The sequence below is a fragment of the Simochromis diagramma genome, unplaced genomic scaffold (assembly GCF_900408965.1).
Source record: "Simochromis diagramma unplaced genomic scaffold, fSimDia1.1 OVJJ01000712.1, whole genome shotgun sequence".
Taxonomy (NCBI): Eukaryota; Metazoa; Chordata; class Actinopteri; order Cichliformes; family Cichlidae; genus Simochromis; species Simochromis diagramma.
Window position 1 is genome coordinate 37,217 of NW_024387024.1, and position 14,218 is coordinate 51,434.

General features: G+C 43.0%; 2 long non-coding RNA genes across 2 annotated transcripts; both read left to right on the forward strand.

The window, feature by feature from the left end:
* The first annotated feature begins 1,459 nt into the window (after positions 1 to 1,459).
* On the forward strand, positions 1,460 to 5,053 carry LOC120739425. The gene is made up of 3 exons (XR_005697213.1): positions 1,460 to 1,494; positions 4,044 to 4,220; positions 4,365 to 5,053. It is a non-coding gene; the product is annotated as an uncharacterized LOC120739425 (long non-coding RNA).
* A 7,102-nt stretch (positions 5,054 to 12,155) lies between these two features.
* LOC120739426 lies at positions 12,156 to 13,496 on the forward strand. The gene is made up of 2 exons (XR_005697214.1): positions 12,156 to 12,199; positions 12,540 to 13,496. It is a non-coding gene; the product is annotated as an uncharacterized LOC120739426 (long non-coding RNA).
* Positions 13,497 to 14,218: the final 722 nt, after the last annotated feature.

Below are 14,218 nucleotides of genomic sequence, written 5' to 3' on the forward strand. Positions count from 1 at the left end.
GGATCACCTGTTGAGAGAGAAAGAAGAGAAAACAAGCAAAAAAACCCAAAGCAACATACTAAACACAACACCATCGCATTAATCTAGCTAAGTGTAAACAGCAGTAAATACTAAATATTCAATGTTGTTGTGCAGCACGCAGGACAGACAGCGCACAATGTGTTTTGAAGTAGCAGCTAAGAAAGGTGTAATCTAAGTCTACGAACAGTGAACACCCATGTGCACACCTGTGTGGATCAGCGCGCTTGTATTCTAATGGTTTCCACATGTAATGGTCTGCAAGAGGATGTAGCGAGCCATAGCCCCGTCCCCCAGGGCATGAAGCAGGCAAGGAGGAGATCCAGGCCCCAGACATCCAGAGGCCCCAGAGTGCGAGAGCCCAAGGAGGACCACCGGAGGGGCATCCGTGCCGCCCTCATGGGAAGGGCTGAGGATCCCCAGACGAGGCGTCACCCTAGCCACCTAGCCAGGAGCGGGGCTGGCCACGGCGTGCCGCCGGCTCTGCCGGCGCAGTGTGCAAGGATCCGAGCCGGGCCCAGAGGCCGGCAGCCCGCGTGCCGCCCCGACCCGGAGGAGGCCTGCAGTTTTGTTACCTAACTGCGGTAAAGGAACTATAAACAGACGTGTGAGACTGGTCTAAGTTACGCCAGTGTCCTGTTATATTTATAACAGGAGCAGACGGCCGGTTATTAAACTCCACCGACCAGCCGGTGACGCAAATCTGAAGGCTGCGTCCATTCACAGCCTCGCACTTCCACCCTTTCGGTCTTGAAACCAGGCCCAGAGAGCGTCGGTCTTCCGGGATGCAGCCGAGTTTGTGGACAAGCTAGTGTGTGATGTTCTTTCAGTGTTGCACTTTGTAGACGCTCCCTGAGCACTGGTCTCACAGCCAGCTGCACATAGAGACCAGTGTTGTTAGTCCAGGTCAGAAGATGACTTGTTGGAATGAAAATGAGCTTGTAGTTTGTCTGCTTTAATAATGTGACTGGAAAAAGGTGTTGGACTTCAAATATGTCCATTTCTTTCACACTTCACCTTTAAAAGTGAAGCCTTGTGGTTCCTGGAAGGAAAAACACAACTTTTTCAAGTCTTTGTCCTGTTTTTATGATAAATGTACGACTTTAATGTGAAACATTCAGAGTTTTTTCTCTTGTTGTGTTTGTTTGAAGCTGCTTCCTGTTGGCTTCAGCTGTTTGGAGTTTCCATTTTCTAAACTTCTACATTCTGAACCTTCTTCAGCTCTGAACAGATGATGAAACACTGAATGATTTCAAGCTCACACTTTGTCTAATAAACTTACATCTTTCATTCTTTATACAGATTGTGGGGCTGTGATTTGTCAGAGATCAGCTGTGATTATCTGGCAGCAGCACTGAAGTCCAACCCCTCCCATCTGAGAGAGCTGGACCTGTACGACAACAAGCTGCAGGATTCAGGAGTGAAGCATCTGTGTGGTTTCCTGGAGAGTCCAGGATGTGGACTTGAAACTCTGGGGTCAGTCAGCATGTTTTAGTTGTGCTGAGATGAATATGATGTGAAAGTTGTGCTGACACTAAACTGCAGACATCAGGCTGATATTATACTGATCCACACTGAGGATCTTCATGGTAAAGTCTGTTTTCTTCTTCTCTGGTTTAGTCCATTGACTGCAGCAGAACAATGTTCACATTTCAAACAGTGAGACTCAACGTATGGCCCGCGGCCCACACGCGGCCTGCCCACCTTTCCTGATTCAGAGAGAGGGGACCCTGATTAACTGTGTAGTGTTCTTCCTCACAGTTCTAAGTATCAGACACAACAATGAATAATCCACAGCTGACTGTCTTTAGCAGGTCAAAGGTCACGGCACACAGCAGACAGTGGGAAATATTATAACTCTGATCATTTATCAGCACATATCCATATGTATAAAAACAAAGCTGACACTGTGAGACTTGATCAGAGGTGTGATCATCACAGCAGAGGCCTTTGTGTCAAAGTCACTGAGGATCAAACAGAAACACATGAAGCAGATTTTCCTGTTCTGGCTTTTTATAGCAGATAACCTTCAAAATATTCTGCAGTCCATCAAAAACTGAAGCAAACCATGAATCAACATGTGAACATGAGCTGATGCTGCTGAAGGGAAGCAAAGTTACAGAGATTTGATTACAGACACAGCTGAGAGTTTGTAATCTGTCATCATTTTAAAAGGTTTAAATTTCTTCAGTATTGAACAGCAGAAATGAGGCTTTGTTTTCGGAGGCCGACAGCAGTGAACACAACAGCAGACTGGTGCGTAATAAGCAGTGAATAATGCAGGAAACAGATTTCTGAAGGTAAACTGTTCTTGAAGTACACTGAGAGAGAGAGAGAGCTGTGCAGGAAGTAAACGTCAAAGTCAGAGAGAATTCATGACGATGTTCATCAAACGTAAAGCGGAGTTTGGATCTTCTTCTGCTGCTGGTTCAGTCAGTTTTGGTTGGAGGCAGATGAAACCTGCAGCTTCAGGATCTGTGAGCTGTCCACTTTCAGCCCCGACGGCGTGTCCGTGTACGTGCCGTCGAGTGAACGATCCACGCTCTGTGTTTCCATCTTTGTGTGTTTAGCTGCTCTCATTTACTGTTTTATCTGTTTGCTTGTTGTTGAAATACTTTTGGGAGCTTTAACCTGAGATTCTGGCAAAATACATTTATATTAAAAATCGATTCAGGATTGAATGAATCAACATCGCTTTATTCAAATTAAAACCATTTAAATAGGAAAATCCATTTTTTTACACCCGCCTCTAATGCTGGGTAATGTCAGCTGGTCCATGTGCAGCTGGCTGTGAGGCTCAGGGAGCGTCTACAAAGTGCAACACTGAAAGAACATCATCCATAAATATTGAGTAATAACTGGACTCTCATACAGCGACACTCAAATGCCTTTAAACATCAGCTTATCCTGCTGATCCAAGTCCAACACTGAGTTTGTAAAAACATGTTTGTCAATCATTTTGTTTGGTTTCTGAGGAAAATGATTCAATAACTTGCTGCTAATACACAACAACTCCTCTCTGGAGGGGAGAGGGAGGGGAAACAGGAGGACAAAGGAGGGGGGAACAAATAAGCTGTAGTGCCTCTTCACCTCACTGTACAATACCTTGTGCAATACTTTTTGTAAATAGTCAACGGTGCAATAGACTCAATACTTGAAATGTGCAATTCACTTGTATTTTTATTTTTTATTCCTATTTATTCTATTTATCCGCTTTGTATATTTTATTTATATTTGTCTCTGTATTTATATATGTGTGTGTGTGTGTGTATATATATATAACAATTCTGTAACTGTAACTTCGGTCGTTGCTGTGCTTTTTTTTGGAAGTCGAATTTCCCAGAGGAACCCACCCGAGGGATTAATAAAGTTCTATCTTATCTTATCTTATCTTATCTTACATTTCATCATATTTCCTCATAACCCTCTTTTGTCTGACCATTTGATCCCATTTGAATTTGCAATAAAGGATCCACAGAGTTTGGTGACAATAATGACAGTAGATGTTTGTGTGAAAGTGCTGGAAGCAAATGAGTGTGTGATGTTCTTTCAGTGTTGCACTTTGTAGATGCTCCCTGAGCACTGGTCTCACAGCCAGCTGCACATAGAGACCAGTGTTGTTAGTCCAGGTCAGAAGATGACTTGTTGGAATGAAAATGAGCTTGTAGTTTGTCTGCTTTAATAATGTGACTGGAAAAAGGTGTTGGACTTCAAATATGTCCATTTCTTTCACACTTCACCTTTAAAAGTGAAGCCTTGTGGTTCCTGGAAGGAAAAACACGACTTTTTCAAGTCTTTGTCCTGTTTTTATGAGAAATGTACGACTTTAATGTGAAACATTCAGAGTTTTTTCTCTTGTTGTGTTTGTTTGAAGCTGCTTCCTGTTGGCTTCAGCTGTTTGGAGTTTCCATTTTCTAAACTTCTACATTCTGAACCTTCTTCAGCTCTGAACAGATGATGAAACACTGAATGATTTCAAGCTCACACTTTGTCTAATAAACTTACATCTTTCATTCTTTACACAGATTGTGGGACTGTGGTTTGTCAGAGATCAGCTGTGATTATCTGGCAGCAGCACTGAAGTCCAACCCCTCCCATATGAGAGAGCTGGAACTGAGCCTGAACAACAAGCTGCAGGATTCAGGAGTGAAGCATCTGTGTGGTTTTCTGGAGAGTCCAGGATGTGGACTTGAAACTCTGAGGTCAGTCAGCATGTTTTAGTTGTGCTGAGATGAATATGATGTGAAAGTTGTGCTGACACTAAACTGCAGACATCAGGCTGATATTATACTGATCCACACTGAGGATCTTCATGGTAAAGTCTGTTTTCTTCTTCTCTGGTTTAGTCCATTGACTGTAGCAGAACAATGTTCACATTTCAAACCTTCAAAGAAGAAGAAAAATCCTCCACTGGATAATTCACTGTGAAACTCTCAAACTCTTCATTCCACCTTAAAGTCTGTCTGACACTGAAATCCAAAGCAAAATGTGCGTTTGCTTTACAGACATCAGTCCAACACAAACATACACACATCATCCAAAACACAGTCCAACATCCAAATCTCCTCCACTGCCAGCATGAATGATGGGAAAGAGAAGGAGGAACACTCTGACATTCAGGGTTAGAATGAGTTTCATGAAGCAGACTGTGAAGATCAAAGCTGCATTAGAAAGCTTACATGAATGAATGAGTGGACAGAAGTGGACAGAGATCATCTGAAGCACTTCAAAGGCTTTAAATCAGCACATTTCTCTTTATTCTTTATCAACTCTGTTAGTTTCTCTCAGTTTTCTGTGGAGTGAAGCTAACAGCAGGCTGATAAGATGCTGACCAATAGGTTTCTATTAAAGGTTGTAATTTGTATATGAAAAAGTGCTTTGGCTCAGCAGGGATCAGCTTACAGGTAGAATACAGCTGCTGGATGGGATTAGCATGTCATAGCTATCTACCAAACTGCTAACTGGGGGATTTCAGGCCATCTATGGATCATTTTTGCTAACTGTTTATTCAGCTTAGGCTCACAGGGCTGGGGGCTGTGCCCTAGCTATCACACAAGATGGCGCGGCCACGTCCAGACGCCTTCCTGACCGCTCCGCTCCGATCAGGTGGTGAGGGTGGGCAGGTGCTTCTCCAACAGCATCACCATCAACACAGGAGCACCTCAGGGATGTGTCCTCTCGCCACTGCTCTACTCCCTCTACACTTCAGACTGTGTGGCCACCCATGGCTCCAACACCATTGTGAAGTTTGCTGACGACACAGTGGTGTTGGGTGCCATCTCCAACAACGATGAGGCGGCCTACATGGATGAAGTGAAGAATCTGGCATCGTGGTGCCAGGACAACCACCTCCAGCTGAACGTCAGCAAGACCAAGGAGCTGGTGGTGGACTTCAGAAGGGGTCAGCACAGAGACTACAAGCCCATCATCATCAATGGAGCTCCAGTGGAGAGGGTGCAGTCCTTCAAGTATCTTGGTGTCCACATCTCCTCAGACCTGACATGGGCTGCCCACATTCAGGTCCAGACCAAAAAGGCTAGGCAGCGCCTGTATCACCTACGACAACTGAGGAAGTTCAGGGTCTCTCCAAAGATCCTCAGGATTTTCTATACAGGCGCTGTGGAGAGCATCCTCACACAGAACATGACATCGTGGTTCGGGAACAGCTGTGTGAAGGACCAAAAAGCTCTCCAGAGAGTGATCCGTACAGCAGAACGCTGCTGCAGGATTGCTCTCCCCCCGCTTCAGGACACCTACACCAGGAGATGCCGGACTAGAGCAGCGCAGATACTGAAGGACCCGTCCCATCCTGGCAACAAACTGTTCCAACTTCTGCAATCTGGTAGAAGGTTCCGCATCTTCCGGGCAAGGACAGAGAGACTCAAGAGGAGCTTCTATCCCCAAGCCATCCGTGCCCTAAACACACACACCCGCCCTCTCACATCATCTATAATTGACTGAGACAGGACTCTTCCAGACACTAAACCAAGGCACAATGTACATTTCAATTCCTTTAATTTTAAATATGTTTATATTGTCTATCCTGTAAAATAGTCAGATGTCTATTCATATTAATGTACAGAATTCACCTGCTTGCTGCTACTACTGCACATTCACCCGGTGTATATACTATATATATATATATATATATAATGTTCTTCCTCTACACCCCCCCCCCCCCCCCCCCCAAAAAAAAAAAAAATTTTTGCACATGTCGAGGAGCGTGAAATGTAGCGTGGCTACATTTCACTGTGTGTTATACATAATAACAGGATACGTGTGATCTGAGCGCTGCTGTGGTTGCTGTGCTGCACGTCTTCATTTAGATAACAGAGATGTAACCCAGTGAGTTTACACGACTCAGTAATGCACTACAACATTGTTATTGTTAATTGTGATTCATCATTACTCTGTTAATCACTGAGTTGATCAAAAATAAATCAATAATAAAAGATAAATACTATAAATATAGGAATAAAACCCAACGAGTATATTTAACACCCCTACTGGTTAGGAAGGAACAAGCCCCGCCTTCCCCTGCTCTGTACCGTCACGTGCTCAGACACAGAGAGAGACGGAGGTGCACGAGACCATCGCTGATTTTTCACCGCCAAGCTTTTCGCTGGAAAATAACTATTAACTTGATAAATTGAGCAAATATCCATACCGGAGATCTGCATGGACCTTGGAGAAACGGACCTGATTTATTGTGAACATTTCGGACCTTGAAACCATCACGGTGAGTCAGAAGCTGTTAAGCTAACCTTGAAGCTAAAAAGCTAACAAGAAGTTAACAGGGAATATAATGGCCCAATTTCAATGTTGTAGATCTGCGCGGGAGCGGATGAAGTGGACAAGATCCTCTCTGAGAGTTGAACAAGATCCTCTCTGAGAGTTGAACATTAGAAGTGTGCTGGTGAGTTAAACTGGGACTGGGTGAATCAGGCTAATTGAAAAGCTAACTAGCCTAATGCTCATAGCTGCAGCTGTAGCTGACCACGTTTTCACTGTGGGAGAACACACGGGGTTTCTCACGGAGTTCAGCCATTTTGAGCACTCAGCTTGTGTGCTGATGATGTTCTAGTATTACTTGTTGCATATTAAATGTACTAAAATTAGGTGATGGAATAAGTTAATGTTGATCTTAAAGGTCATGAATCTACTTTATTTTTGTTACATTTGATGCTCGAGCGGCACTGGATAGATGTCCGTGTGTATCCTTACTGTGCTGATACGTTAGCACATACTGTAAAACTACAGCCTGTGGGTTTTTGTATATTATTTTGGTAATTTTATTCTGTACATTGAGTGTAAATAATATATTGCTTCATTGCTATGCAGTGTAAAGCAATGCTACCATAGTTTATGGTTTATTTCTGATTTCTGATAGAAATGTGCACCTTGATGATAGAATAAGCTGATTGTGATTTAAAGATTGCATTCATGATTAAGATGCACTGTAATCACAAACTTTTTGACTTGACTGAACACTGACTATTAAGCCGGCAAGACTGACATATCTGAGCTCAGATAGGATTCTGATTGTTATTATTATTGCTGTCACTGTATTTTATTTTATGTTTTCATTCCTGTTCATGAAATGCTGTTAAATTGTTGCTAAGTAGTTTAATACAATTCATAGCAACTTTACCTGTGGCTCCAGTCATTCTTCTCCACGCAACTCACTTTATCCCTCCTACGAATCTAGCTATTGGCCCATTCTCTCCATCTTACTTTAATTTCCCCTACCCTATAGGGCTTTGGAGCGTGATGTCACGGGGGTGGGCGTGGAAAGGATTTTGGCCCGATCCGCCATTTTGGGGGTCTAAGTAAGGAGCGAAAGCATAGCCATGGTTCGTACTTGCTGTGTGGTCGGCTGCAATGTTCGATCTTACGACCAGCACGGGAATAAGTTTGGATTGTCTTTTTATGCTCTCCCAACCTGGAAGCAACATGAAGGAGCTCATGTATCGGATATTACCAAACGAAGGCGTCTAGCCTGGATAGCAGCCGTGAGACGAGCTGATATCAAGTTCTGTTACGTCTCCAGATATCAGTTGGTGTGCTCAAGACATTTTCATTCCGGTAAGTTCTAAATATGTTCACATCACACTTTATAGCTGAATAATATCATCGTTGGTGGTCTCGGAAGTTGTAGAATTTGCGATCAAACATCGAATGGAGTGACTTGATTGGTTGATGTAAAGACAATAAATGAAATGAGACAGGAAGGACACAAATTGGTGTTAATAATTTGCCCAATTATCAATGTGTTAATTTGCATCTACTTTACAATTATGGGCATATAATATGATAACGATATTTTAGCAGTTCAATGATAAATGTATAACATTAATTATGGTGGGGGTGGAAAATGGCTATTTCACTCGATGCACTCCAGCTGACTTACCTTGGTATTAATGACGACGTACTCAGAGTTTGGCGGCTTGAAAATAGCCAAATCTTGCACCCAGCCATTTGTAAATTGGATGTGCGCCTCCAGTGACTTGTAATTACGAAACTGGTTTGCTGTGTAAGCGCTTACTCCACAAACAAGATACGTGAAAGCCCTATAGGGCTTTGGAGTTGACGTCACGCCGTAATGCATTGTGTCAAACAAGATACGTGAAGATATCGGGGTAGGACAGTTGCGGTAAGTCGTCTGGGTCTTTACTCCACTGCCGTATTTCAAATGGGTCCAGATTTGCGATGCACGCTATTTTCTGCAAGTGCCGCTGCTTCGCCTCTGGACGCAATCAGTCTCTATACAGTTCATTCTCTTTTGAGAGGCTCTTAAGCATCTTTCTTGTAGTCGTCGTTCCAACACAGTGTGTTTGTTTTGATTCGTAGACCCCGAAAATGGCGCTGCGCTCCCACAATGCATTGCAGCGTGACGTCAACTCCAAAACCCTATTAAGATCACTAACAAAAAGTCCTCTCTCAGTGTACTTTCAACCAAAAGGCAAATAACCCAACCACATAAAAGATATAAATACTGAAACACTGATCCAACATTATTCTTGATTGACGGATCATTTGATTTTACACTTTTACCTGAATGTGGTTCCTTTTTTTGGAAAAAACTTCCTTATATCCATTATGAACCTGGCTGTTTCTCTCTACACAAACACACACACACACAGACAGACAGACACACACACACACACACACCAGGAATTATAAGGTTAATGGGCATCCAAATCCAAGATGGCGCCGGTGCCCTGGTGCTTCAGTGCGTTACTTCTGTTTTGTTTTTGTGCATAACTTCTGTGTCTGGGCACTCCTCTGGATATTCTTACACCAGAGAAGAGCTTCTTAACTACAGGACTACAACACCTGTGGATTTACTTCCAATATTTGTCGCATCTGCGGCAGATTTACTGCAGACTCTGATCACGAAAGTGAGACGCCGAAAGAGAGGAAAGCGAGCCGGCGCACTCGTGCGTCTGAGGAGACGCGGACTGCGAACTGCTCTTCCTGGGATCTTCCTTTCCAATGTACGCTCACTCAGGAATAAGATAGACGAGCTGGCCCTGATGAGAAGCATGAACAGAGACTTTGCCTCCTCCTGTGTCTTATGTTTTACGGAGTCGTGGCTCTGTGAGGACATCCCGGACTGCGCGCTCAAGCTGGAGGGCTTCCATCTGCTGCGCGCGGACCGGCAGGCCTCTCTCTCTGGTAAGACCAAAGGTGGAGGTGTCTGCTTCTACATCAATAGTGGCTGGTGCACAGATGTAACAGTGATTGCTCAGCACTGCTCTTCCTCTCTGGAATACCTTTTTATTCACTGCAAACCGTTTTATTCTCCGCGGGAGTTTGCTTCATTCATCCTGGCCGCTGTTTACATCCCGCCAGATGCGGATGTGCAGGCAGCTCAGTGCGCACTCGCGGAGCAGATACTGCACATGGAGCGGACATTCCCGGACTCTCTCATTATTGCTCTTGGGGACTTTAACAAAGCCAGTCTGAGCCATGAGCTTCCCAAATACAAGCAGTATATTAAATGCCCGACCAGAGAGGAGAGGACATTAGACCACTGTTACAGCACGATCAGCGGGGCCTATCGTGCAGTCCCCCGCGCTTCACTCGGACTTTCTGACCACGTCATGATCCACCGAATCCCCGCGTACAGACAGAGGCTGAAGCTCTCCAAACCTGTCGTGAGGACCAAAAAACTGTGGAGCAACGAGGCTGTGGAGGAGCTTCGCACGTGTTTGGAGTCTACAGACTGGGACACAATGAAGGCTGCTTCTAACAGCTTGGACGAGTTTACGGACACTGTCACCTCCTATATCCACTTCTGTGAGGACAGCATTGTGCCATCATGCACCAGGGTGAGTTATAACAATGACAAACCCTGGTTTACTCCTAAACTCAAAAAGCTGTGGCTGGAAAAGAGAAAGGCGTTCAGAAGCGGAGACAGGGACTGCTACAGAGAGGCCAAGTACAGGTTCACTAAAGAAGTGGACATTGCTAAACATCAGCACTCTGAGAAGATGCAGCAGCAGATCTCAGAGAATGACTCGGCCTCTGTGTGGAAAGGTTTTGTGGCTAAGAGGACATTTTTTGGCTGTCACACTCAGCAAGCTAATTAAGAGACGAGCCACGAGGTTTGCACGTGTGCAGAAAGATAAATAAAGAGTGCCTTTTTTTTGGACCTCCCCACCACGTAAAAATGAAAGTTTATTCCCTTTGAGTGAGGCCAATGAGGTAAATGTTTTATTTATTATCGTTGTATGTAAATGCGCGACTGTTGCGTGGTATTCAAGCGCAATAGCCGCAGTGTGAGGTGTAATGTGTACTTTATTGATAATTTTGTTGGAATGTTTCGTTGTATATAATGCTTAAGGACTTTAGTAAGAATATTCATTTAAGTTTGTATTTCCTTTTAGTTTTGACGGCATCGTATCGGCTGTGTTTGGACATCATTACATGTTAAGATGTGGAAGAATCCTCCTGTCCAAAATAAATGTCAGTTTAAACACAAAGAACAAGTTGAGCTTTATTAAGACTCGAGGGGAGTAACAATGATCATTGTTCTGACAGCATTTTGAGTGGGAACAGTTCAAAGTTATTTACTGATTGAAACAAGCTGAATGTTTCTGTGCACGATGAAGAAGATCAGCAGCAGCAGCTCAGCTGATCAATGAACTGACATCTATCAGTCGTTTCATGAGATGAAGTCATCAGCAGACATTTGTTTTAACTGTGTGATAAATGTCAGAATGTCAGGGCTCTGCTTTAGTCACTACTTGATGATCATTGGCTCATTGTTGAATCCAGTGGCCCAGTCTGACCTCTGACCCTTTGCTGCATGTCTTCTGTGTTATCTCCACTTTCATGTCTGATCTTCTGCTGTATCGTCCAAAATAAACATCTGTATCATTTCCAACACTTCAGCAGATCTTTAGTTTGGGCAGTACAGTACAAAATAACACATATTGTACTATACTGCCCACTTCTTGATCTTATTGGATCTGTGTGTGAGGTTGGTGAAGGAAACACATGTTTACTGAGTGAATCGCTGCCATTAGGAACTAGTTTTTATATCACAGCCTAGAAATCACACAGGACCATTTCTGCAAGTGAAAATTGGAGGAAAATAATTGTATAGTTTGTGCGTGTGAAGTAGTCAGACTCGAACGTCAAGGAAGGTGGTAGGGAAGCAGACATTTCAGATTTCCAAGGTGAGCAACTTATTTACAGTGAAGTCAATTTAATGTAACTTAACAAAACTTCCTCCCCAAATAAACTCTATTAACAAAACTCAACATAACATGGATCTGGTGACACGACTCACCTCTCCTCTCTCCTGCATCTGATAGAGACTGGCTTTAAATAGGGCCACCAATTTCCCTCCAATTGCCCAGCCAGTACCACTCACTCAACTGAGGGATCTAAAACGCTACACAGATTATCCAAAAAACACAAAACCTCTACACACTTCTAACATGCACATTTACACAACTAAATGGCAGTATTAACGAAAGGAAAAACATTCAACAAATCCCTTTAAACCTTAACACAAACAAAAGGAAGCATCTCTATGGAAAAAGAAACCCCTCCACTTTGTTTGACCTGCTGATGTCATATGTGACATCATCAGGACTTTAAAATGAGGAAATCCCAGGCGGGCGTTTCCCCACACCTGACCCTTATGACGACTGAAAAGACAAACAAAGTAAGTATGAACAAATGACTTAATCTGTAACATAATAAAATATAAAGAAACATAACTTAGTATTTGTCTTAATTTGCAGAATGTTTGATTTGCCGGCAACAGAACGCTTACACAAACAAACCCGGGATAGTGAGTGAAGCAATGTTACTTGACAAATAGCAAATCATAGCAAATACATAGAAACAGAATAATGTGTACAATGTGCAAGAAAAGGTAAACACATATGGGACAAATGGAGAGCATTGCAACTGCTCCTCCACTTTGTCACAGTGCGACTGTTGTTTGTAAATGAAAACTTATCCCAACTACATGTGCTGCTGACCTTTGACCTTTTCTTTAGGTGCACAGAGGCCAGAGGAGTCTGTGGAAACATCCAGAACTGAGGCAGTGCTACAGATGTCTTCAAATAAAGTGGTGTATTATCCATGGATGCGTTCCATTCCTGTTTAGACCTGCTCGCTGTCAATGGGCTTCATTCCATTTCAGACTGCCGGTGGTCGGCTGGAATCTAAACTCAACATGGCTCCTGTGTTAGAAGAGCCTCTGATTTTAAAATATGCACGTTGAATAGTTTCTTTCCAACACTATGGAGCTACCAGCCCAGTATATGTAGCCCACAGTAGATGGAGTTTTCAAGCTGGACTGACAAACATCATGACTCATGTAATCCCTACATGTGGACCTTTCACAGATGGATCCAAGTGCAGATTCAACTCTGCATTACATTTGACTTCAGCTGTTACACACTTTCATTTTCTAGCTGTGTCACTTCCTGCTTTTTGGATCAGATAGTTTATCCATGTCCACAAATGTTTGGCTGCATATTTTTATCATCTATATTTTCCAGTCTTCATGCTGCTGATATTTCATGTGAACTCCAATCTGCCACCTGCCATCACGTTTTCAGGGTTAGTTCAGTGTTGGAAATGTAGGACAAACAGCAGCACATGTTCTCTAAATGTTTGCAGTCATTTTTAAATGAAGCTGATACTACATGAGACATTTTCCACATTTATTGTCTTTGAACAGAGAATAATAAAGCCATCAAACATATACAGGCTTCTGCAAATACAAACTTCTGTGGTGCATTTGATGACCTGCAGAGAAGAACAAGTCGGGCTTTTCAGCCCTAACACAACCTCTTTGTTCTCAATACTACAAAACCTTAAAAGGCTGATATGCAAGTTTGCATGAATCACCAACACAGTTGTATTTTTTTCTAGTATAGTTATAAATAAGGTGATCAAATATCTGCTGACTGATTAGATCCAGTATCTATTACAGATGAACTGGATATCACAGCATGTTGTTAATCCTTCATATCAAACTAAACAGTGTTGCTGGTGTAAATATCCTCCAATAAAGTCAGATGGGCTGAGGGCTGCTGTTGCCAGGTAACGCTGATGTCACACTGGATCTTCTGATCTTGAGCATCGTAGCGCTCGGAGTCTGATGTTGGCTCATGTGTTGTCATACACCAACATGACGTTCTACTAGTCAAGGCCTCACCTTCACCCACTGATGCTGATCACACAGACCCACTAATAGAACTGTTTTATCAGGTTTATGCAGCGTCACCATCAATGTCACATTTAATCAGACCACATTTACATTACAAGCCCACTACAACCATTATCAACATGTTAAATTACATTATACATCTGCAGTGGTTTAAAGCACCACTATTTTAACCTGATTCATTTCTCCACCTTAACACTTCATTCCTCAAATGAAGCAAAAAATGTACCAACAAATATTTTTGCAATAAAATATTTATTTTTCAGCTTTTACAAGTGAAATCAAACAAGTGTATTTAACAGTGAAACCAGAGTGGAAGCTGCTCATATAGAGTCCAACCCAGGATAAAAGTAAGCTGAGTAGAGCAGCATCATCAAAGTGTCAGCTCTCTGAACACGGTGCAAGATCGCCATCTGCAGGACAAAACTAGTTTTTCTCCTCGTCAACGTCAAGATGACGTCATCGTACAGCAAAACGTGCAGATCAGGTGACATGACTGTC